This window comes from Vicugna pacos, chromosome 8 (assembly GCF_048564905.1).
Source record: "Vicugna pacos chromosome 8, VicPac4, whole genome shotgun sequence".
Lineage (NCBI taxonomy): Eukaryota > Metazoa > Chordata > Mammalia > Artiodactyla > Camelidae > Vicugna > Vicugna pacos.
Window position 1 is genome coordinate 38,113,446 of NC_132994.1, and position 26,087 is coordinate 38,139,532.

The 26,087-nt window shown below is 39.0% G+C and overlaps 1 protein-coding gene across 1 annotated transcript in view; it reads right to left on the bottom strand.

Annotated features, from left to right (window-relative positions):
• HS3ST5 (heparan sulfate-glucosamine 3-sulfotransferase 5) overlaps nt 1-24,928 on the bottom strand; it is a 103,725-nt gene extending 78,797 nt beyond the window's left edge. The window contains exon 1 of the mRNA XM_006205674.4: nt 24,815-24,928. The gene's annotated coding sequence lies outside the window, so the exon portion shown is untranslated. The remainder of the gene's footprint in view (nt 1-24,814) is intronic.
• Nucleotides 24,929-26,087: the final 1,159 nt, after the last annotated feature.

A 26,087-nucleotide genomic window follows, 5' to 3' on the forward strand; every position in this document is an offset into this window, starting at 1 on the left:
GCTTAAAATCAGTCTGGGCAGCTTCAGGGAGTAAGGCATGGGGGCATTTTTCATATTGAGTTCTACATCTTTCTTCAGTTTAGTGCTTTTAATTATAAAAGTTATGAAAATGATATTTATGGAGTGCCAAAAGTCCTGGTGTTTTTATAAAGAATTACTTTTGGAGAGAACATCACTCTTCAATATTTTGCCTTCTTAATCTTATTCACTCGGAGAAGATAATGTATTCTGCTGAGGAACTATCACCGAGGTATTCTTTCTCCTCAATAGGTATGCGAATGTGAGACTATAATATGTCATAGCAATCCCATTTCAATGACTTTTTGGATAATGGCAGTATCCAAAGTAGAAACCTGAGAATGATCTCTTCTCGAGCAGGGTGTCTGGAAAAGATATTTTCTCCCTTAATGAAATCAATTCCCATTTCTCCCTCTCTTCTCAAATATCCCATTTACAGTTTCAACGTGCAAAAGTAATAGTGTGCTGGCTTTAACTCTTGGATTGTCATTGCATATGAGAAAGCCACTTATTTTTGTTAAAGTGATAAGAGAAATACACACCTATGGGTGTTACAGAGACAAGATCCTCTGTAGTTCTAGATTAAAAATGTTTAGTGTCTCCTTGCTGGGGAGCTAACACCTGGGTTTTCGATCTGGTGTTACTTCATAAGTTATCTGCTAAATTGTTACAGTAAACAAATATTAAGCTGGTCATACAAAACAGTGGCGGGAAATGATAAGGCTTTTTCCAGGTGCCCATTCAAAATCCCCGAGTTCTGTCTCTCCTGTGGTCCGAGTGGATGCCCGAAGGGAAGGAGAAGTGTGAGGCACGTCCCTTGGTCCCAGCTGCTGCTGAGGCAGGCACTGTTGGCACGCCACTCTGACTCTGCTCCTCTGCTGGACTTCTTCCTTCGTCTGCCTTTATATTTGAGTCTTTCATTCCTATTTCATCTCCCCTACGTTTTCCATTTCCTGCTGCTAATGTCCCCCTTTGGCATCCAACACTGTGTCCCTACTGGTGGTATTGACTAAAAAGAGAGTTGGATCTCTGAGAGAAAAGGCATTTTTAGACTTCCTTACTAGCCCCAAATAGTAAGGACAGAGCACAGATGCACTTAGCTACCATTTATTCAATTTTGCCTACGGGCCAGATACTGTGCTGGAGGCTCTAAAAACTTTAGATCTAATCTTAAAAATAGCACTAGCACTTTAGAAATGAGAATATGGAGGCTCTGAGAGCTGAGAACCTTGCCTAAAGTCACAACACTAGGAAGTGGCAGTAGCAGAAAAAACATCCACCTCTGAGGTCTAACCCCATTTTTTTGGTCCACATGGATACCTTTGGTTTCAGCTACTGAGTTGATCTTAAAAAAAAATAATCTCTTCACAAATTCACTTTTCAGATTTCCTTTCTTCTCCAGAAAAGGTGACTTGTATAGTATTCAGCAGTTAGAAGCAAGGTATTTGAGTTAATAAGATCTTGTCTGTAATGGCGGTTAGAGTCACCGCTGCTTAAAATGATGGAGTTTGGGGGAGGGCAGAAGGTCTCGACATTAGGAGAGGTCCGGTCAAACGTAAAAGCAGAAGCCAGAGTTAGGAGGAGCTGGGCTGGAGTGAGCAGGAAGCCACTTAGAAACACCTTACATGTACTTCAGCTTCTTTTTTAGCAGCCATCCAGGTTAGGGGGTCAAATGGCTGAAATACCTCCCTTCCCCATCCTTTGGGACCAGCCCATCTGTGTGGCTCTTCAGGGAGCAGCCAGAGTAGGAGCTTAAGGGAAATGGCTCTGCAGCTCCACCCTTGGGCTGAAGAGCCAGGCCGGGTGTACCACGGAGATGGCAGTGGTGGTGGTGGTGGGGCTCTGTCAGGATCAGCACACGTGGGTCCCAAACGAGCGTCTCTGCACTGCTGTCCGGTCTTCTCCCCGCTGTTCTTTCAGAAGCATTTCTTTTGTCTTTGCCGCAGTTTCCAACTATCGCTGAGCTTTGGTGTTGAACAGTGAGACGATCTGGGATGCATTAATATAACCACTAAATTTTAGCTACTCTCAGGCAAATGTGGGTGATTGGAGCAGGTTGGAAAAGCAGTCGGAAAAGTCCACGATGAACTCAGAATTTAAAAACTCATCCCAATAGCATGGGGGACAAAAGGGGAAACGTGGGCGAAAGGCAGAGTAGGCCTCTGTAGACAACTTCATCTTCTGGGTAATCCCACACAAGTAATGCCATTTATCTTTGAGTCTGCTCTATGTGGGAAAATACAAAAGGTGCCTAATAAACTGAAGTTGAATTCAGAATGAAAAAATACAGCAAGCCTCCTATCCTTCTAAAGATTCCCACACTACTGTTTGTTTAATATGACTTGGATTCCCAATTCCATGCTAGGCTTTGGCTTGTGGAACTTGGAGCTTTTGCAGATTCTGTATGCAGCTCTTTTAACTGCCATTTATGTGTCATCTTCAACTTGTGAGGCAACATGCAGTATTAGTAAGAACACTGCTGGGAGTCCAGAGACCAACTGGGTTTTGATTACACTGACATTAAGTGGTAGTGACAGAATTAGAATCCACATTCGCTTCTAAAGCCCCAAAATGTCCCAATGGCTCATTGATGCATTCACTGAACAGCTACCAAGTGCCAGGTATCTGATATGTGAACGTGGAAATCATTTCACCTTTCTGGATTTTCATTTGTGTTTTAGTAAAATGTGGGAATAGACAAGACAAGAGTTTTCCAAGTGACCGATACAAACCACTGGTTATGCTAGAGATGACTCAAAGTTACACACAGACATGGCCTTAAATAACGCTGAACTACCTGGGGAAAGACTTATTTCCTTCTAATTTCTTTTTTAATCCTCCTATTTATTCAAGTCTCAGTTCAATGCTACAATGTCTTGAATATATCTCTCAATTTCAGATATGCACCACAAGAAAAATTGACTATGAGTTTCAAAGGATTTTGGCCGTATTAGGCTAGAATTTAATAACATTACTTTGTTTTGTCTGTATTTTATATGGTTAACTTCAATTTATGGAATGTGTAGGGATTTTCCATTTAAAATAATGATGTAAAATTCCTTTTATAATAAATATATTTAATATAAAAATTTTATTTAAATGATGTATTAAATGTAAAAGTGATGGGTGAATCTGGCTGAAATGAAGGTGATGTGTGACTGGCTAGAATTTGAGGCACATTAGATATTTGAGATGAATTGGAAAACCTCTAAGGTCTTCCCATGCTCACTTGTTATAGTGTGCTAAGATTCGTTTGAAAAAAATAATGAAGATTTAAAAGGCATTGGACATTGCTGATTTTATTCTCCTCTCACCGTGGCTTAGTACCTTACACAGGGCACTAGTATCACTTTCAGATCTGCTGCTCCAAGGGCACAGGGATAGAGGAGCCTCAAGGGGGCTTCTCTGGGTTTGAGCCACCAGGGAGAAGTATGACACATGAAAAAATGGCAAGTTCGCTATTTTCCAAATGGGAAGCAGATGAGAGTTTTGGAACCAGGCAGCTCTTTGCAGTTACTAGCTGTGTGATTTTCGAGTGAGTTATTTAATGTCTCTGTTTCAATTTCCTTATATGTAAAATGGAGAAAAATACCCACAAGGTTATTATAATGATTAAATAAGACAGGATGAGCAAATTAAGTAATAGATGGTAGCTATTATTTTTGTTCATATGAGGACCAAAATGGGATTTTGAAAATACAGACTATATATGAGTCTAATATATGAGGGACAAGGAATTGGGCACCCGGCTTCACTACCTCATTAAAAGGTTCTCATTGACTTGACCACTGGAAACCTGCATCTCTTTCTGCCTCCTCAACCTCAGTGAATCCCCATTTAACCAGCAGCCACGGACAGAAACCTGGGATCATTCCTAATTTCTTCCCTTTTCTCCTTTTTCACTCAAGGATCAAAATGTACTCACAGCACTGCCATGGATGGCTAAAAACAGCCCAGTGTATTAACTGAACATTTTTATCATGTAAATATAGATACTAAACTTGTTCTGCAGCATATCAGTAAATCAGGGATGAAGAAGTTATTTTTCAGATCTCAAAATTCCATGTAATATTTATAGCCTTTGAATATATTTAAAGCTAAGCATACCAGGGATAAAAAAAGTTCCGTAAGGGGAGAAATAAATAAGCTAAATGTGTGCAGTATATCTGTCCTGCGAGGCCCAAGCAAGCTTCACACAGGGCTGAGAATTCGTGAGTGAGCTGTGTTTCCCTGGTTGTTCTTTTTAACTATAAAGGAAGGTGATAAATTATAAATGTGCTCGAGCCACCCAAGTCTGACAGTTTTAATTTTCATTTTAATAATATGTACAATACCAAATGCATGAAACTCGGTTGGAATATGTCAAGGCAGCGGAGGATATTTGGAAGGTGAGGCTGAGAAGGTGAGTTTGACCTTCCTGTCTGTTCGCTCCCATCCCGTAGTCACTGGTGAGGGACGGACGGTGTTCTCAGCGCCTTGTCACTCTGCCACCTCCGAGCTCTGAGTCGATGGTTCATCTGCTGCTTTGTACACAGGCTTGCCATGCTAATGACTGCCGGAATATTCAGTTGGCTCTTGGATCCTCACGTTATCTGAATAAAAAGACTACTTCCCTGCTTCATTTGTTATCCCACTTTTTCCCTCCATTTTCTACCATCAGTCTGTAATATGCATGATAGTTCCTGGTTTCCACACTGTCTCTTCTTTCTCTCTCGCAAAACGATGCCCTGCCCTTTAATGTCTTTGTACTGCCTTTTTTTCTCCTTCCTTCTCTTTCTTCTTTTCTTTCTTTTCCTTTTTTCTTTTCTTCCTTTCTCTTGCTTAAGTTCTCCAACATGGAACATCACAGTCTGGTTATTCCAAAGGTGATAATGTCCCACCTTTGTACGGAATCCTCAGAAGAGGACATGAGGAACACACCACTTGTAGACACTACAACTGCAGTTAGGACTTAAAAAAACCAAGACAGTCTCAGGTTGGGAAACCAATGAAAGGAATTAGTAAAATAGGGTAACATCAGGAGAGGAATGCATGCCATCAACCTTCTTTCTCCTTCTTGTTCCTTAAAAACCCATTTCATGTGGATGCTCTGAATGTGGTCATGAGTCAGGCACATGTGTCATGGGAGATGAGGCTGGCAGGTAGGGAGGAGGGTGCAGTGACTGAGAGGGGGGTGAGGGTGATGCAAAGCTTGTGAGCCAAACAGAACTTAAATATGGCAATTTTTGAAAAATGTTTGTCAAGGTGAATAATTATATCATTAAGAAGTATGGTAATCTTTTTGCCCTTATAGGTAAAAATCACAGTATAGTAAATGCCATTATAGGAAAGTGTTCTGTTTAATAAAACTATCTCAAAGTTTCAAAAGAGGGACTAAAATAACATCATTTAATTGGTCCAGCCTTATAAACTCTATGTGAGGCACAATCCTGTGTCAGGCTTTCCTATACATCTGTCTATTTATGCGGGATGAGGAGGGGGAATGGACCAGGGCTGCGTAGAATGGTATCGTTTCCTTTGGACTATTTTTAGGTAAAACTTACTCTCCCACCTCCCTATTTCGAATCTGGGATGTATCACACCTCCTGAAATTACATGTAAACAAGTGCAACATACATAGAAATGTTCATTTTTATCATTTACTCAAAGGTAGTCTTGAATGAATTAAAGCACTGCTCAAAATCTTGATGATTCTGCACCATCCAGTACCAAGAAGGGACATGCTCAAAGTGCAGCTCCCCTTTGCTGGTTAGAGGAACACGTTAGCAGATGAGAAATGACCCTGTTCGTGCCAGGAGGATGCCTGGTACTCTAGGCCTAGTGTTACTTCTAGATCCGTGTCCTGTGGAGTTCGTAGTAACCTGCACTCTTACTCACGCACAGATCTAGATGTCTTGGATAATCTATGTCCACACAACTGTAAACATAAAGCACCATCAAGCTCCACCAGGCTCTGGTCTCACATAGGACAAAATGATGGTTGTTAGTGTTGGCCTTCTTAAAGTTTTATAAGACAGGCAATCTCATAAGCAAACGTATGGAGACCCAACCGTCCTTTTGATTAAGTGCATCAAAGTTAAGTGTTTACTTCATGTGTTAGAAATTATACAAGCACCCTTTACAGAGTAGAGAATATGGGGAAAGCTGTTGCTATTAGACCTTACTATGGAGGCATGGAGGAGAAAGCCTTATTTCATTTTTATTCAGGAGAGGTTTTTGTAAAGAATATAGGGGGCCTTATAAGGTTTTTGGGTATGGTGCAAGGAGGTGAGGGGGACTTTACATTCTATAAGGAACAATGTATATTTTAAAAAAGACCCAGAGAAGGAGGTAATACCCCAGTGTAGGAGATGTATTCAGCAATTATAATCAAACCCTGAAAGAAAGCATTGTCATTTGTGGTCAGACTTAAATAATTCCTTATAAGCATACAGAAAAAAAATAGCCAGGAGGGACAGTCAAGGTGTCTTCTACATTACAAAACTTGTGGTTTGGACATTTTGAAATGTATTTATATTGTTCTTGAAAGTGGGAATTCTAGTGTAACTAGGAAGAAAAACATCTTAATGTTCTTTCATCTCACATTTTTTTTCCTGCTTGTTTAAACCATGAATAAAAAAATCAGAAAACACGTATTCTCTTATTCCTGTAAATTTTAAATAGTCATTTTTCAAGTCATTCAAATGAATGCTAATTCTGATCTAATCAGACACCTAAGACCGTTGATGAAGAGGTACAGGACTTACAAACTAGTCTGTGTTGAGTCAGGATTTGGGGCTTTTTTTTTGGGGGGGGGCAGCATGACTTGATCCACAGAATGGCTATCTGAAACCATGTAATAAAATTCTTTGCTGTCATAGGGTTCTACTGTATTGGCTTCAAGATCAAATGTCAGTGTTCTTTGATCTTTGTTGCTCAGATGTTCTCATTACGTGGAACAGAATCCAGCAGGTGTTTGATTGTTTATCCGGTGAAGGGGAAGGTGAGCTGGGATTAAACTATTATGACGTAGCTTTGTTTTAGCCCTGCTGAGTCTCACTGAATTTGGAATAATTGTGTTGCCGCAATAGCAATCTTGCTAAGTACAATAGGACACGGAAAAGCTTGGCTCAGAAACTAATGGACTGCAGCTACCATCTGTGGGATTGAAACTAAATGCCTCTAAAAGAAATACTCATAAATGTAACTAGCCATCTTGCTGATTAGCTTTCTGGTGGACAGGATTCCAGTGGCCTAAATGAACCAGTATAACCTCTTTCTGGAAGCCAGTAAGTAGATGAATAACCATTTGCTTCTGAATAAGCATTTGCCCAATAAATTCCAGCACAGTCAAAGCCCCTTTGAAAGAAGACGCTTATAATCAAATTATATAAAATGTAGAAAATTATATCAACATTTCTCAAACCGTAAATTAAAGCAGAAAAACATAAGTTCTTGTGCCAGCGTTTATAAGGTGGTTCTTTTCCAATTCAACAACATTCAGATCTACTCGTGTCCTAATCTGTCTTGAGTTCATTGTAAACTGGCAAGTTCACATTTACATTCCTTGATTTATTGAAGAGAACATTTTAGTCTCAATTCTCAATGTTAGTAAACATTTCTTTTTCGATTTTTAAAGAAAAAGGATCTTTGCAAGGGCACAATTGTGCTTCTCAGTGTCCTTACATATGCACAGCATACACCACTCTTAAGCTTCATGAACTATCATAAGCACGCGTACATTCTTAATTTTTTTTACTTTTGACTCCAGAATTTTAGGTCTTGGGGGACATCATTCTTCACTAAAATCCAGTTAGAGGTGAAATTTTACACAATTAAGAATAGTTCTGTAACTCCATGAGCTAAGCAAGAACTGGTTTTTCTAAAGAAGAATTTGAAACTCCCAAAAAACTGGAAGTTTACTTTTTTCATCTTCTCAGAATTTCATCTTGCAGCCCAAGGAAATCCAGAGGCTAGAGGGGATTTTGCTGAGAGCTTGTCAGATGAGAGGGGTTAACAGTGGTTCCATTCTCTGCTTCTGTACACTTTCTTCCCGTGGTCCCTCCTCTGAAATGCAGGTGCCTGCCCCTCTACCAGTCAGAGCCCATCTCAGTGGGGAGAGGTGGAGCGTCTTAGTCAGCATCACGTAGCTTTTTTGCTGCGGGGGAGCTTTGGCCTATGTTTGGATTGTGATTCCAAAGCTTCTGCCTTGTTTTGACTTATTGGATCTCAGGTTTGTTACCTGAACCTGTCTGAAAACCTGGTTAATAATTTCTACACTTTTTAGCTTACCCTCATGTTAGTCCTAGTCCCCTCCAACCCACCCCGTCCCTTATTGACTCTACAAGGAGTTGAAGTCTTGCCTCTGACCCAGCCAATGACTGAGGCCCTTCACACTTGCTTGAATATCCCCAGCTGCTCTATTTAACTTGTCCATCAAAACATCCCTTTATTGCATGACATCTGTGTTAGTGGTAACATGATGACTGCTCTCCTACTGAGTGGCCTTGTCTTTTAGTCTAGAATTCCTCAGACTACTTACAGCTGGTATGTATCCTCTTGTATGTTCTGGTGGGGGTGTGCCAGGCCCCATCGCCTCGAGTCTGCCCTGCTCCAGTACAGCTAACTGAATAATGTTCAGCAATCCCCATTAAGTGACAATAGGTTGGAATATTTACATGTTCATTGGAATTCTGTTACCCTTCCTAATTTCCCCATTATTATCTCTTTCTATATCTTCATTGATATACTCTTCCTTCCCACCTATTGAAAGAGTCTGGCCCCTCCTAATGGCAGGGATTGCCTGGTGCTCATCTTCGTCTTCATATTCTCCACTGGGCAGACTCCCACCACACCATATTGATGGAGAGATCAAGCTGTGGCCCTGGACCTCACAGTCTGTGTTACCTCACTCTAGGTAACTCTCCTGTGCTCAGAGGGGTAGTATAATAAAATTATGAGGCTAGGACAAAAATGTAATTTTCATTTCTGTTTCTTCTATTTCAAGTTCCTAGGACCTTCTTTTTGCCTTTGTTTTTCTTCCGTCAGATCAAGGACTCACCTGGAATCAGCCATAATCACTTTTTTAAATAGTTACTACCTCATACTTAAAACAGTCCTGCAGGCTGGGCATCATCAGGCCTGTTTTGCCCATGAAAAAGCTAAAATTCAGAAAGGTCAAGATTATTTTGCCTTCAGCTCTTTGCTGTTCAGGTCCCTTGATGTGGGCGACAGTAAGCAGGGAAGAATTACCTGGGAGACCCAAGAGGACTCAGAGGTTCAGAGGGGAGCACAGAGGATCACAGGGAGCTTTAGTGCCTGGGCCAGGCAAGCGGGCAGAAGCAGAAGCAAATCCAGTTGTTGGAGATTTGGTACTTGGACTTCAATCTATTAATAAATGGGCAGGTGGAGAGGGGGACAGAGATGGAAGAAATGTGTGTGAAAGGCTGTGTCTGGAATGGTCCGTCTCTTGGCCAGCTCTGACCTTCCACAGTGGGACCAGAGAAACCTGTGCTACTTACTGCTGCCGGCCCCAGGGGAGGGGAGGGGAGGGGAGTGGCAGCTCGCTTATTTTCTGATCCTGGCTCTTCTTGGTTTCAGGACAAATTATCCAACTAGAACTACTTATAACTAAAAGGAAACAAAAAAGAGGAGCAAACTGGTGAAACCTGGATTGGACATATTAAAGCAGTATTTGTTGTAAATGTGATTTGCTTACTAGATGTGACTAAAGTCCTTAGTGGCATATAGGGCCTGACAAGGTCAGACCATCCTGCCTCATTACTGGGATTTAGTAGCTCGCCAGCCATTCTCCATTCTCCATTCCCCAACCTATTCACTCTGGCTACCTGGCCTCCTGGCCTGGGGACGGGCAGAGGTAGGGATGGCACGTCCTGCCTCAGGTGTTTGCTGGTCAGGCTTCCTCCTCCTGAGATGCTCTGCACCAGGCCGTGGGCAGGATTTGCTCCCTGTGGCTTCTGTCAAACTTCAGCTCACCTGAAAATCTTCCCTGACTGCCTTCTGTGAGAACACGGCCCTCCTCCTCCCATCCTCTTGGCACTCCCTTTCTCCTAACTGCCTTCTCTTTCCCCGCTGTCCTGGTTGTATTTGTTTACTGTCTGCCGCCCTCACCCCCGCCCCCCACTCCCACCTGGAATGTCAGCGCCAGAAGGGCAGGCCGTCTGCCATCTGGTCTGTACACCGCCTTTAACCCAGCGCATGGGAGAGCCCGACATAAGCCGTAGATGCTCAGTAAGTTTTTGTTGAACAAGTTAATGCTAGTTGTTTGTGGAGCAGTCTCTTTCATACTTAACATGAATGTGTTTGACTTTGATTATATATTTTCTTCAGTTATGATATTAAATTTTGATAATGACTGCTTTATCTCATGACTTAATAAAATATCTCTTCTCTACCAGTTTTAAGTGGCCCACAGAGGTAAACAATAGGATATAAATACATATAAAGAATAAAGGATAAAAGAACCGGGCAATAAAGAAGCCTGGGGTAGACGTAGAAGACAATATTAGTCTTCTGTTAATCAAGCAAATGGACTCTATTCAAAACTTGGAAAAAAATCCAAAAGCTAAAAAAGCCAAAAACCAAAAAAAAACCAAAACCCAAACCAGAAAACAAGCACACACCACCCCCTCCTTTAGTTCCATTATGCCATCAAAAATCTGGGTTTGAATTCAGCTCTTGTTCTTTATTAGTTGTATATACTTGGGCAAATGACTTAATTTCTCAGGTTCTGACTTTCTCTTTCTGTAAAATGAATGTAATTATAGTGTTGACCTCATGGCTCTGCAGGAGAGAAAACGAGAACAGAGTGTTCAGTCCGCAGAGGGTTGGAAGGCAAGGGTGAGGGCTGCCCCGGAGGGCTCGCCACAGACCATGCCAACCGCTCACAGAACAGCCGGCTCCTTAGCTTCACCCTCACGCGACAAAGCGCCGGTGTGAGAGCGCCGTGTCCATGAAAGGACCCAGTGTACCATCCACCTAAGTGACCTTACGTATCTTTAAAAGGAAAGTTCCCCAAACACGGTCTTTTCCAATCTCCTTTCAACACGAATCTCACACATTAAACTGAGCTCGGGCTTGGTCTGAAATGTGAGGATGAACGTGCCCTCCGTTTACTGACGAATTGGAAGAGCGGCTTTCACATAGCGTTCCTACAACCTCCCAGATGAATTTGCCCCACTTTACCCTGGTGCCCCAACAGGAACTGCCAGTGGAGATGAATGAGCTGGTCTGGCTGGACGATACTGTAAATAACAGCCACCAGGGAAAAAACAATCCAGAGGAAAATTATTTTACAACAGTGGAACAGGGCAGGGAAAACAGAACTTGCTTCTCCTGCTTATGATTTATAACATGTCCCCTCTCAACTTACAATAATGAATCACTGATTTTTCCTCCAAGGAGTTTCTGAGTTGGACTCTGCATATATGTACATGCAAGGACAGGGACTTTCCTTCCAGTTGGAATTCCTCTGTGCTGTGCTTCCACATCCTGTTCTTTCCAACATTAACAACAGCAACAAAATCTCCAAAAGGAATTTCTCTAAAGGAAATTTCTCTATCCCCATTTCCATTTCTTCAGAATTCTCAGCTGAGTTACGTCAAGATACACGTTTCTAAAAATTGGATTAGGATGTAAAATTCATATTCATCTAAAGAACATTCTTATGGTTCAAAGAGACATGTCAAACCAAGGATGAAAACCCAACAAGGAAAAAGAAAACATGATCAAAGTGGTATGTATTTTGTGGTGGTTGTATTTTGTAGTTTTTGTATTTACGTTTTAAAATGTGTATTCAATAGATCTGAAAGTAACTATCTGATGAATAGATTTAGGTAACGTGCTATTTAGTAATCACATTTACCTGGAATTTCGTCAAATCTTATAAGTTATGCTTCCATTTATTATTTGTACCTCCACTTGCTTAAAGCCAGCCTCTTCTTGACAAAGTTTCCACAAACCTTGTTGCCAAATCTGGTGGCACTTCTCAGTATCCAGCTGATTTCACCCCTTGGCTGCATCTGCCACCACTGACCATTCATTCTTTTCTTCTAAACACATTTTGTCCCACTGGCCATCATGAGAACCACACTCTTCACATTTTACTACCACCTCTGTGGCTGTTCCTTTTCAGGGTCCTTTGAGGTTCCTCTTCTGCCTACATCTTAACTATAGCTTTCTCTCAGGACTCTGTTCTAACCTCTGTCTTTTTAATCTAAATTCTGCTTAAGTAACCTGTTGCATGTCCACAGCTGCTGCAATTATCATGTTATTTACATCTTCATCTAAGATTTCTATCCTGAACTCAAAGCTATTTATTTAACACTTACTAGTCTTCTGCACTTAGATAACACAGGAACTTCAAACTTAACATGCCCCAGTGGAATGTGTCCATCTTCCCGCTCCACCTTCTCTTCCTTCTGTTTTCTGTCCTTCAGTGACTACTACGACCATCCATCATTGTCCACGCTAGGTCTACGGGGGCCAGCCTAGATTTCTAAATGAGATAGTTTTGATCCCTCTTCCCCCTGTTGTCACTACTGAGACCTGAATCCAGACCACTGTTACCCTCTACTCTTTTAACTGTTCAAACCTCCTAATTGGTCTTCCTGTGTCCTGTCTTGTTCCCACCTAACCCATTCCTCACTCTGCTCCAACAATGGTCTTTGTGATCAATATTCTCACATTTAAAACCACTCAATTGTTTCTTATTACTCTCAGGATAAAGTCCCAAGTCTAGTCAATAAGGCCTTACCTTATTGGCCCTCCTTTTTAGCCTGTTTAGCCTTATCTCTTTCTTCTTGACATATTTCCTTTTCTTTTCCCCAAAACTAACCTGCTAAGCATCAGTCTTTCTGAAACTCTTCCAGTTCACTCATGCTGTTTCCTCTGCCTGGTATGCTCTTGCTCTCTCGTACATCCTGTACCTCTCCTTCGGCTCGTTAACTTTATGCATCCATCAGTTGTTAGTGTTAGGACTGCTTCTGTGCAATCCATAGTGTCTGGACTTCCCCTTCACACCTAGTTCCATTGCACATTAACTGCATGAGGACTTGCAAGCCATGTCAGCTTTTTGTGTCTGGGAGCAGCGTCTGGACTGTTTTTGGTGGAATAGTCATGTCTTATGTAGTGCATAGTAAGTACTCAATACATATTTGTGGAAGAATTAATAAAAAGAAGAAAATCTGGCTGTTGGGTTTTGATTGACTTTATAGCATATCTGTCTCTACAAAGTATGAGCAGTGGAATCTTCACTATTTTTGGACAGAAGTTGGAAAAATACCCATTTTAATATTAAAAAGACAATATGGCCACCCCACGTTTATTGGGTATCATGTGCAGGCACTGTGTGAAGTGCTTCATATGTTCTCTGTCATTTCTTCTCACAGTGATCCATAAGGTAGGGACTGTTATTTCTCCACATTACAGATGAAGAAAAGAAGGCTAAGAGAAATTAATAATCTGGCCAAAGTTAGTTTGCCAAATCAGGATTGTATGCAACCCTCAAAGCCCCGCCCCCAAACCCATCCAACAAAATGAATAAATACATTCAACAAAAATGTACTGAATACTTGTTTTGTGTAAAATACCACAAGAGATCTATATACGCAATCCCTGATTTACTCCAGTGAAAATAACCAGGAACACTGAAGGGAGGGACTGTTTTGCATTTCGCTGGTTATTACCATCAGCTTGGCAAAAAATGTTCTGTGTTACATGCAAGAATATGATTGGGCAAGCCAGAAAACCTTCCAGCTCTCCGCATCAGTTACTGTAATTTCATTATTTATCATAAAATGTGAATGCTCAGGTTCATTAACAGTCAAATCCAGATGCAAATGCAAATAGAGAAATATAATGGAAAACCAAATAGCAGACTCTCATTATCTGCCTTTTGTTGAAAGCTATGCCAGTGCTCTCCACTGTAAACAAGTACTGAATTACAGAATTCTTGGCCTGAAAAAAAAACCCTGGAAATTATTCACTCCAATTCTCCCCAAGTATTTTGAAGCTTGAGGTCCAAAGGAAAATAACTAGTAAGTGTAAGAGATCACCAGGACTCTGGAAACCTGGCTGGCAGTCTCTGGGAAAACTGGACCTATACCTGTCCCGAGACCGAGCTATTCTGCTCCTAGGAATATATCCAACAGAAATGCTTTCCTTTTTCACCAAGTGATATATATGCTAATATTCACACAAGCCTTTTTTTTTTTTGCAATAACCCCAAACTGTAATCAATCAAGTGATCATCAATAGTAGACTGAGTAACTGAAATATAGAATATTTGAACAAAGGAAAATACCATGTGGCGATGATGATAAAGTGCACCACATGGATGAATGTCAAAGACATTACACTGAGAAAAGATGTCATAATTTTATCATGATTTTGTTTATATAAAGTTCAAAAAACAGCCTAATGTAATCTAAGATATCATAAGTCAGAAGAATGGTTACCGTTGGGGGAGGGGGCTGGTGATAGCTGGAAGGGGACGTGGGTGTTTGTTGGAATGTTGATGATTTTTGTCTTATGATTTGAGTGTTGGTTACACAGTTTTGTCCACTTGGTGACCACGCACTGAACCGTATATTTATGCATTCATTTTCCTGTACGTATGCTATAATTCAATAAAAATCCACCCCCCCGACAATAAAGAAACTTTGGCACTCCCATTATCAGACTGTGCATTATCAAGAAATTCTCTGGTACAATCAAAAGAAACTTACGGAAAGTTGTAAATCTTAATTCTGCTAAAACTAACATTTGCTTCAGTCATATCAACAAAAATAAATACTTCAGTATTGAAAATGTTTGCTAAAGAAACAAATGCGTTTGATGAGAAAACAAAAACCCCCCCACTATTTCCTCTGGCCAGCATTTGTGGCATTGGAGGTAGCAAATGCAAAGCTTCCGAAGTGTTACTGAATTTGTTTACATGCTCAGTTTATGCAAGATTCAGTTTTGTGGAGTTGTATTTTTTTTAAACTGTAGGGATAAAAATAATTGTAACAGAAATAAAAAGACTGAATATTTAAAATGTTGCACTGTGTCCCAACTTGACACATGTAGCTGGCATTGAAAAAATATTTGCTATAGGAATAAAAATATAGTACACTAAGCACTCTTCAGAATACATCTAATCAATTTTTGTCACATAGAGGTAGAATGAGTATTTTTTTTAATACTTGGTAAATAGAAAATCATTTATATTTCTTCACTAATTTAGTAGACAATAATAGAGAACAATGACTGAAAAAATAAATCTCTATCAACGTGCTAATTATTAATATTATTTACAATATACCTGTAAATGATAGAACATCACTAAATGATTCATGAAGCAACAAATCATTTATGGTAAATAAGTTTTTTATTAAAGAAAAACTTGAGAGTTGTTAGGACCTTAGAAAAATGAGTAACACCCTCCCAGCTCCCCCTCCACTATATTTAGAGAAAAAATTGGGACAGAAGTATTACTCTCCCTGAAGTTATCATATATTAAATTGGTGTCAGGAAAACCTTGGAAAATATTAGCTTTCAGGGAAAAACACTTACAATTTATATTTTCTACTTTTAAGTAATATATTCTTACTATGACTCTCAAATCTGTCTAAACTACCATTAATATTTTAAAAGAAAGTTCTCTACATCTTACCAAACAGAAATAAATAATACCTGACAACAGCATTAGGGAACATAAACATAAAATTACCTGTTATTAAAAACTGAGCACATTTTTCTCAAAGAAATATATTACTCAGCTGTAAAACAGTATGTTTGCCATTCACACTGTTTCAACATTATGGTTCAATCTTCTAAAAAGCTGACATGGAAAATAATGGCATAATAAACTAATTCATCATAATGTGCAAAAGAAACCGCTGGAATAAATTGTAATAACCTTTCAAAAACTAGCAGCTTTTAAAAGTATTAATTTCTACTCCAGATAATTGGAAAGGACACCTGGGTGGGTAGGCAATATTTTTTATGGGATTGCTCTGTCAGGAGCTCAGATTGTCTCTGGACTCAGCAATGATCATTTAGCACTAAATGACAGTGAATCTCGCAAATAGGTCTTCCTAGATGGTGTTTGCCATAAATTACCAAACTCAGCTCCCCTCAAGGTCAGCCACACGAGAGGGCAGGTATCAAACGGCCTTCGCCGAGACCTAGAGTGGTCCTCGGGTTTCTCATAAATGGACAATAGTTGTGTTGGCTGCCATAAAATCAACTTAATGGACTGACAACATAAATTACCGTCAAACTTTGAAAACATTCGTCCCTAGAAAACAGCTGAAGAATGCTTTTATAGCAAAGCTGGGGAAAATGGATAACAATATGTTTTGCTGTATACTGGATCATAAATATTCTTAACAATGTTAAGTGGGGAATGAATTAATATTAAAGCCACAATATGTTTTACTTGATGCACTAAAAACAGCATCTAAGTAATAATAAAATGACACTTGCTTTTTGAATTAACTGATACACACACACACACACACACACACACACACACACACACATATCATGGCAATGCAGTGGAGTGTGGGTGTGTGTGTTCGTTCTAGGGAAGAAGGTTGCATTTGGCACTAGATATTTTTACTAAACCTAAACAACTAAAAAGAATATTGATTTCTTTCTAGTCTTATTTTATCTATGTAGTCCACTGGACCCATAGGAAAGATAGATTCTTCTGCTCTCACACTACCTTGGATAAATCATTTGGATTCACTTCCTGTATGGTGTAGTTTTTCCATCTATAAAGTAAAATCATTATTATACAAAGACATTTGAAGACAATGGCATTAAGCCTTGGGGGAAGGCACCAAACAAATAAATAAATTTGGCAAGTTCCCAAATTACTAGAGAATCATCAATAATTTGTGAAAATATTGTTCTCTAGACAATCAATTCCCTGTTTGAGAAATCAGTTTGGTAGAAAATATAACAGTTAAATAAATTGGAATTTCAGAGGTGAATTAAGCATCATTGTTTGGCTGGATTTCCTTTACTCATCTAATTTCGGGGCCATTCTGTAACTATGGCTAGTGCTGCTACTACTACTGCTGCTGCTGCTGCTACCATTACTACAATGCACAGAATTATTCTCTTGGGCATTTTTATAATAGTATTTATTATCTCTTGGGAAGCAGGACTTCACTGTAGATTTTGCTAAGAGAAATGCTGTATTGAGTAAAAGCAAGATCTTTCTTGAATCCGGTGACATCTCAGACCATGAATACTGTATGTAACATCCAGTGAACTCTACACACTTTATTAAAGTTCCCAAAGAGAATTTAAAGTTAATCTATTTTGTGTCTTTCTTTCCCGCATCTAGGCATCACCGCCTCTCCTGTCTCTCTTTGCACTGTCTCTTGCATTTATTTCTTTCCTTCTAGTCCCATTGTCACTTCTGTCCAGAACTCATCACCTTAGACCTGAATTATTGCAGCAGTTTCTTTGCTCCTGTTCTTTTTCTACCAATCCATCCTCTCTAGTCCTGCCAAATTCATCTCTTTTAAAGCACTATTTTAATTATGTCATTCCCCTGCTCAAAATTTTTCAGTGACTCCCTATCACCAGGAGGCCAAAGGCCAGAGTCTTTAGATAGAATTGAAGCCTTTGGGTATCTGGCCTCACTTCCTTTTCCAGTCTCATCCTTTTCAGTTCCCCTGCACAAACCTTCAGAATAACAAATATACTTGCACCCGGCCACTTCCACTGCAAGCACCTGCCTGGCCAGTGCCATCTACCCTCTCCGCCTAGCCAGTTACCTTCCTTCTGAGAGGCTGTTTTCACCACTTCACCCTACAGTCAGCATCTCCAGCTGTGAAATTGGAGCATTCATTTTTTGGTGTTTAACATGACTTATTTCACTGTTGCAGTATTACTTAACTTCAGTCTTCGTTGCCTTTTCTCCCTAATTAATTTGTAAAGCTCTTCAAGGGCAGGGGTGTTTAAGTTATTATTATTTGCCAATCTCCCTAGCACAAAGTTATGAAAATAGTTGACAATCAATAGACATTTGTTTAGTGGATGAATGCACAGTGCTGCTCTAGGCTTCTTGTAAGACTAGGATGAAAGCCATTCAGTCATGTTTGTAACTTGTAGTATTCCAGAACGGCAACTTATGTAAATGAGGCAGTTTTCCCGAGTTTAATACATGTTTTACATCTTAAATTCTTCGTGAAATTCTAGATTATAAAATACAAGCTGAGCACTTGAGATATTTAATGTAAAATCTGACTTTAATGCAAACATGAGCACCATTAGAATAAACACAAACTAGTGCATATTCATTGAATTAGTACTAATTTTCTGGAATTTCCTTGCTAACAGAAAGCTCAATAACTTCTAAACAAAACTAAAATCATTCTAAGAATAAATTTAGGGAAAAAAGGATAAGTATGCAGCAGTCCAAAATCTAAAACATTAATCAGATGTATATTTTAGCTTATACTACTCTATAGAGAGAACATGAATTTTGGAACTTGGCAAGACCTAAGTTGGCAACTCAGTTCTGCTACTTACCAGGTGTGCCATCTTGAGTCAGTAACTTAATATCTTGAATCTTAAATTTCTCACAGGGAAAATGGGAATATTAATACCCAATTCATTTAAAATAAAAGGCATCCAAATTAGAAAGGAAGAAGTAAAAGTGTCACTGTTTACAGATGACATGGTAGTAGATATAGAAAATCCTAAAGATGCTACCAAAAAACTATTAGGACTAATAAGTGAATTCAGTAAAGTGACAGGATACAAAAGTAATATACAGAAGTCTGTTCCATTTATATACACTATCAATAAACTATCAGAAAGAGAAATAAAGAAAATAATCCCATTTATTATTACATCAAAAAGCACAAAATCCTAAGAATAAATCTAACCAAAGATGTAAAGACTTGTACTCTGAAAAGTATAAAAAAAAATGGTGGAAGAAGTTGAAGATGACACAAATAGATATACCATACTCATGATTTGGAAGAATTAATATTGCTAAAATGACCATACCGCAAGGCAATCTACAGATTCAGTGCAATCCTTATCAAAGTACTAAAGGCATTTTTCACAGAACTAGAACAAGTAATCCCCAAATTTGTATGGAAACACAACAGACTCCAAATAGTCAACGCAATCTTGAGAAAGAAAAACAAAGCTGGAAGTACTGTGGTCCCTAAACTCAAACTATGCTACAAAGCTACAGCAATCAAAACAGTGTGGTACTGGCACAAAAACAGATGCATACATCAATGGAACGGAATAGAGAACCCATAAATAAATTCTTACTTATATGGTCAGTTAATCTGTGACAAAGAGGCAAGAATATGCAATGGGGAAAAGACAGCCTCTTCAATAAATGCATTGGGAGAACTAAACAGCTGCATGCAAACAAATCAAATTGGATTACTTTCTCACATCATATAAAAAAATAAAGTCAAAATAGATTAAAGGATTAAATGTAAGACCCCAAACCATAATACTCCATGAAAAAAACATAGGCAATACACTCTTTGACATCAGTCTTAGAAAGTGTTTTTTTTGTTAATCTTTCTCCTCAGGCAAGGTCAACAAAAGCAAAAATAAACAAATGGACTACATCAAACTAAAAAGCTTTTGCGTAGCAAAGGAAACTATCAACAAAATGAAGAGGAAGCCTGTTGAATGACAGAAGATATTTTTAAATGATATATCTGATAAGAGGTTAATATTCAAAATATATAAAGAACTCATAAATTCAATATCAAACAAACAAGAACCTGATTTAGAAATGTGCAGAAGAACTGAATAGACGTTTTTCCAGAGAAGACATACAGATGGCCAACAAATATATTAAAAGATGGTCAAAATCACTAATCATCAGAAATGCAAATTAAAACCACTGAAATGCCACCTCACACCTTTCAGAATGGCTATTACCAAAAAGGCAACAAATAATGTGTTGGTGAGGATGTGAAGAAAAAGAAACTGTCATATACTGTTGGTGGGAATGTAAATCAGTGCAGCCACTATGGAAAACAGCATGGAGGTTTCTCAAAAAATTAAAAACAGAACTGCCATATGATCCAGCAATTTCACTTCTGGGTATTTACCCAAAGAAGACAAAAATATGAACTCAAAAGAATATATGCACACCAATATTCATGGCAGCATTATTTACAATGGCCAAATATGGAAGCAACTTAAGTGTCCTTTGATAGATAAATAGACAAAGAAAATGTGGTGTGTATACGTGCAACAACAGGGATGGACCTAGAGGGTATTACGCTAAGTGAAGTAAATCGGACAGATAAAATAAATAAACTATGGGGATATAATATCCACTTAATTTGAAAAACCTGAGATGATTGAATCCTTATTAGAATAATGAATTTAAAGATCCTCGGGCATCTAGCCCAGTACCTGGCACATTAATAAATGGTAGCTATTATTGTTGGTTTATTTTCAGAATTTTTCTTTTTCACTCATCACATCCTATCTGTTATGGAGGTGATTGGCTTCCCTAATAGTGAAAGAGCATGAGTACAGGAGTCTAAAAGATTCGGGCTTGAATTGTGGCACTACCATATACTAGTTATTAAACTTTCTGAACCTTAATGTTATGAAGATATGTGAGGAAGACAAAATCTCCTTGCAGGGACATCCTGAAGACTGAGAACGATCTATTTTCAAGTGTCTAGCATAAACCAGACCACCTGTGAATGGCAGATAATATAATTCCTCTGAGATGGGTACCATCCTACTATATGTCAGGAACCCATGTTCATGAATATTTTTTATGTGATAGAGGTAGGAACATTTTTCTCTATTATATTCCAGCACTTTTCAGAAAAGTATAATTTGGTATTATAAAAATTGTTCTCAGAAATAATATTCATATAGTGACAGAGTTTACAAAATAGTTCTATAATTTAGGACAAGACCCTAAAAGTATTCCGCAAATTAGCCATTTTTTGCTGTATTAGTGCAATCATTATTTTTGCAACCCATTCTACCATCCAGATACTTAATACCTAACAATGATGCCTAACTGCAAATGTTACAGAGGCTATTTCAAAAAAGTTAAACGTGCTGTTGTCATAGGCCTATATTTTTAGAAATACTTGACCATTGAAATTGGCCAGATGAATCTGAGTAACTGATGATAGATCTTCCATGTCAGCAGTAATCGTGGAACTAGAGGCCTCTTCTAGGCAGGCTTTCCCAAAAGACACGAACGTGGTTGGCTAATTTCTCTTTGACACCTTGAATACTGTTCAAAGTATCAAGCTAGGTTACCAATACTCATTCAGGTTAAAATACAATTTTAAAAAACCTGCTAAGTGGTTTCTGTAACTTATCATGTAAACAAAAGAATGGGAAAAAAGTGGGTGACTTTCTTAAATCTAAATACATGCGTTAGATCATATGCTGAGATTAAAGACTTATCTGAATTCAGTAAGAATGCAATTAAATGCTCAGAAATGGAAAGCACCTTACAGTTTTAAGAAACAGCTGTTTTTACTATCATAACAACTAAAGCACATGCTTAATAACTCATCAAATACAATTACATCCCTTCAACATCTACAAGGTCAAAACCAGACATCAGGCACAACTTGAAGTGCCATTAATTCCTCTGAAAAACTTCCCAAGAGATTGTTTCAAGAAGCAGCAGGCTCTTACACAGTACTGAATACAGTTCCCCGTGCTATACAGTAGGGCCTTGTTGTTTATCTGCATTATGTATAGTAGTATCTGCAAACCCTGAATTCCCTGTAATAGCCTATAATGAAAAAGAATATGAAAAGGAATCTATACATGTATGACTGAATCACTGTGCTGTATACCAGAAATTAACACACTGTAAACTAACTATAAATCAGTAAAATAAATAAATAAATACATTTTTATAAAGAAGCAGCAGGCTGAATCCCACTGTAGGCCTGTAGGGTGTTTCAGGTACTTTGGAAGCTGGACACGTACTTTTTGAACAATGTATTGAAGGACAGTTACTCTTACTCCTCTGAATGAGTAGCTGGCCATACAGCGGTTCCTTTTACAAGGTACATGGTTTCATATACAGCAGTCCTGATTTCCAATGCCTTGTTCTATGTCTAGTCCTTGGTTTAGTGATTACGGCCATTATACCTACATTCAAGAACATATTATAACATATTATAAGGGTAAGAGCCACCTAGTGACTGATAACTGAACAGCATTCGGTCAGCATCATAACTAGAGCCATCTTTTCTAGATCTGCTCCCAGAGTCCCTGTGCAGGCATGGTGGTTCTTTGTGTTTGGTCTTGGCTTCCTCTCAATGCTTCCACCTTCCTTCCCATTGCCTGCTAAGAATTTCAAACTGCTTGAGGCTTTCTTAACTGTGTCAACGTTTCTATTTACCAGACATACACCTATAATAGTACGTTTATAAAGTCAATCATAATCTCAGAGCCATCTTACAAATAAAATATTTTGATCCTCACAACAATGTCACGGGCAATGAGGATACAGAGACAGGAAGAGGTTCTATGATATGCCTGAGTCACTTGAAGTTAGTGTCAAAACATAGTAACCGCCTCCTAACTCTGAATCAAGCCCTTATGTCATACCCATTACTGCCTCATCATTTGCTTGGTTGATTAGACTTGTGTTGGAAATTCTCACCAGCTGTGTGGTTTTTAAAATATGTTAGTTAAACTCTGAATTTTAGCTTCCTTGTTGGTAGAAGGGGAATAACAATACCTATTTCCTGGGGTTAATTTGAGAATTCAATGAAATGATGTATGTAAATTAAAAAACCTAGAATAAGGTAAGCAGTCAAAAATGTTACCCCTCCCAGTCCCCTCTCTAGGTCTACAGAGGATCTCTGAAGTTACTCTGTAATTCAGAGGTGGGCCAGAAGAGCAGAAAATATTTAAGAATCAGTAGAGTGACAAAATTTAATTTACCCTAAGATTTATCAGTCATCTACTACATCCCAGCACAGTGGGAAGTGCGACAGCACAAGTGGAATAGCAGCAGCCAAGGAATTTTGGCAGCGGGAACAAGACTTGTCAATGATTTCCTGGAAAACAAAGAGATTCCAGGAGGGGCTAGCTCTGCCAAGTTTAACAGAGCTCTTTGTAAATTCTTCAAAAATAATTTCAAATAGAATAACACAATTTTGAAACTGATAAATCTTATAGTTTACTCTTAAATAGCACATCCCACCAACCCCCAAAGTGTTATTTTTATCAACAGTGATACTGTATTCAACTGACACTATTACACAGGGTGAGGGAGGGACCATGGAAGGCCAGTCTCTAAAGCAACTTAGAAGTGAGACGTTAGAATCCTATTAGATGTTTCTGCTTTGTTTCCATTACTTGAATCACCTAGATTGTAAAATATCCTAGGGTAGGAATAGCCAATTGTCGTCATCTCCATCTTTCTCCTTCAGTGCCTGGAAACACAAATATTTGTTGCGATGTATTTGGTTTAAATTGTAAGAATAGAGGAGAACAAATTCCATTATTATCAATATGAACTAGTCACCAGGGAACCGTGTGAAGCAGTGTGGGAAGTGGAACAGCTCAGGGTTTAGGTCAGACACTTTGTTGCTCATTCTGCCTCTTCTCAGGATTTTGGGCAGTAACCTGACCTCTCAGGGCCACAAGGTTGCATTGTTTAGAATGGGAATGATGCCATCGATCTTCTAGTATTATTGAGAAAATCAAATGAGATGAACAATTATTAGACATACAGTAATAAATAAATAATGATTTCTGAATGTTTGATATGTATTGGGCACTATTCTATGCTCTTTTTATTTATTAGCTCATTGAAACTTTACAACTTAAGGAGATGGTTGTATTATTATTATTGGAGATGAGAAAATTAAGACATAGAAAGTTTTTTTTTCTTTTTTTAAATCTTGCCAAGTTCAAGCAGCTAGTAATCGGTTGAGCAGGAACTGAAATTCAGGCAGTCTAGCTCCAGAGTCCGTGTTCTCAACCACTTCCCTTCGTTGCCTCGCTCCCTCATAGTAGCTTGTTACATGCCCATTTCCCCTGTCCTGGACTTCTGTATACAAACATGCAGCAGATCCTGCCTCTCCAGAAATAACCAGCTACACTGGGGAAACAGGACGGATACATGAAGAAAGACACAGCAATACACGATACAAGTTGTCAAATGCCAGAGGAGAAGTAGGATGCAAAGTTCTACAGACATTCGGAAGGGAGAAAATACCTGGGATGGGGAATCAGCAAGATGTAATGTTGGTACAACTGGACTCAGGACTCGGAGGGAAAACAGAACTAAAACCAGCAAAGAGAATTGGGGAATGTTATTTCAGATAATGAGACGGCAAGGACAAAGGCTTTCAGTGTTCAGGAAACAAGGCTCAGTGTCAGTGAGGAAGAAGGGTTCTATATGTAAACACTGAGACTAGAGTTAGGAGGAAGTTTAAAGTCATTTTGTAGGATGTTCTTTTGATTTTTTGTTTTTAGGGGATAGGTAATTAGCTTCATTTATTTTAATGGAGGTTCTGGGGGTTGAACCCTGGACCTGGATCATACTAAGAATGTGCTCTACCACTGAGGTATACCCTCCCTGCCCTCTGCAGAATGTTCTAAAAGCCCAGAGACGGGGGAGGACCTCCTGCTGGAGAGCCACCCTGCATCTTGGAGTGGCTCTGCGCATATGCACACACATCCAGGTCCTGCCAAGGAGTGCTTTCAAAAGGCTGATGAGACGGCAGGTGTGTCACAGGGGTGGGGAGTTAGATAAGGGATTGCAAGAGCACACAGAAGTCTTCAGGACACATACCTACATTCAGACACTTCCCAGTTACTCCAGCGGTGATTATCTGATTGGTGGATAGTCCATGGCCTTTCCACACCTACCACTGTCCCTTTGGCTTGCTCCCTGCTCTGTTAGCACCTAGGGGTAGAGACAGAGGCAAAGTGGTTTTCCAATTAGTCTTTTTTATTTTTTTTCTCTGCTCCTTAGTAGCTGTGTTTAAAAATTTGTGGGGAAAAAAGCATGTATGATCAGAACATTTCTTTCTTTCTTTTCTTTTACTAGTACTTCCTGTCCCTTTATTAAACAATTTGCTGATGAAGAGCAGAGCTCACATTTAAGCTTAACCTTGGAATATGTGATTGCTAATTTTCTTTGGTCAGAGATGGATTTGTAAATTGAGGGCTATCCACCTGTACTTTCAGGTAATGTTCTCGTTCCTGATCTGGCTGCTGAGGTTTTTAGGTTGAGTGTGGTTAAAAGTACTCTCCTTAAAAACGCTATATATTGTGTATCTCAACTGACTTTTTACAACCATTTGATGATTATCCATCAATCATTCTTACCTTTGCTACCACTTGAATATATTAAGCAATTGCTGCTTCTTCCTAAATTGAGTATAGATTACCAGGAGACCTGAGAAATTTTCTAGCTGCAGCATACACGTCTGGCTCTAAAACTGAAAGTGTTGTATTGGAAGAGATGAAACAGAGAAAGTGATGAGGGAAATGAAACAGATTGCAATGAAACAGATTTGCAATGGCAATCTCTTTGTTTAAAAGTAACATTTCATTGTGATTTCAGGCTATTGTTAAGAATGTATATGAAATCTAAATAGACCGTAGAAGCCCAGCTCTAATACATCATTATCACTAATATATATTTGATAATAATAGACATAGAGATTATTCTAGTCCAAAATAGCCAGAATATTCTTCATTTACTTGGGTCCATTGGATGAAAATATATTTAGAGTGCAAAGTAAAGACACACACACACACAATCTCTTTCAAGAAATGGAAAGACCTTGAAAGTGTATACACCTGGCTAATAGCCAGCTACCAAATCTATTGTATTTCTTCTGATTAACCCACTTTCATACGTTATTTCTAGTTTTTCACTGAATCCTTTCAATGCTCCCCTCACAATCCCGATATTGCCCAAAGAGTTCTAGAGAAACCAGAGAATGAGTAGAAAAAAGTTCATTCAGTTATTGCAGGACATGGCACACGCCAACAGTGTGCTCTTTTAGCCAGAAAACTGGCTCCATTGATTGTGAGAACTTCTCGGCTTGTTCACA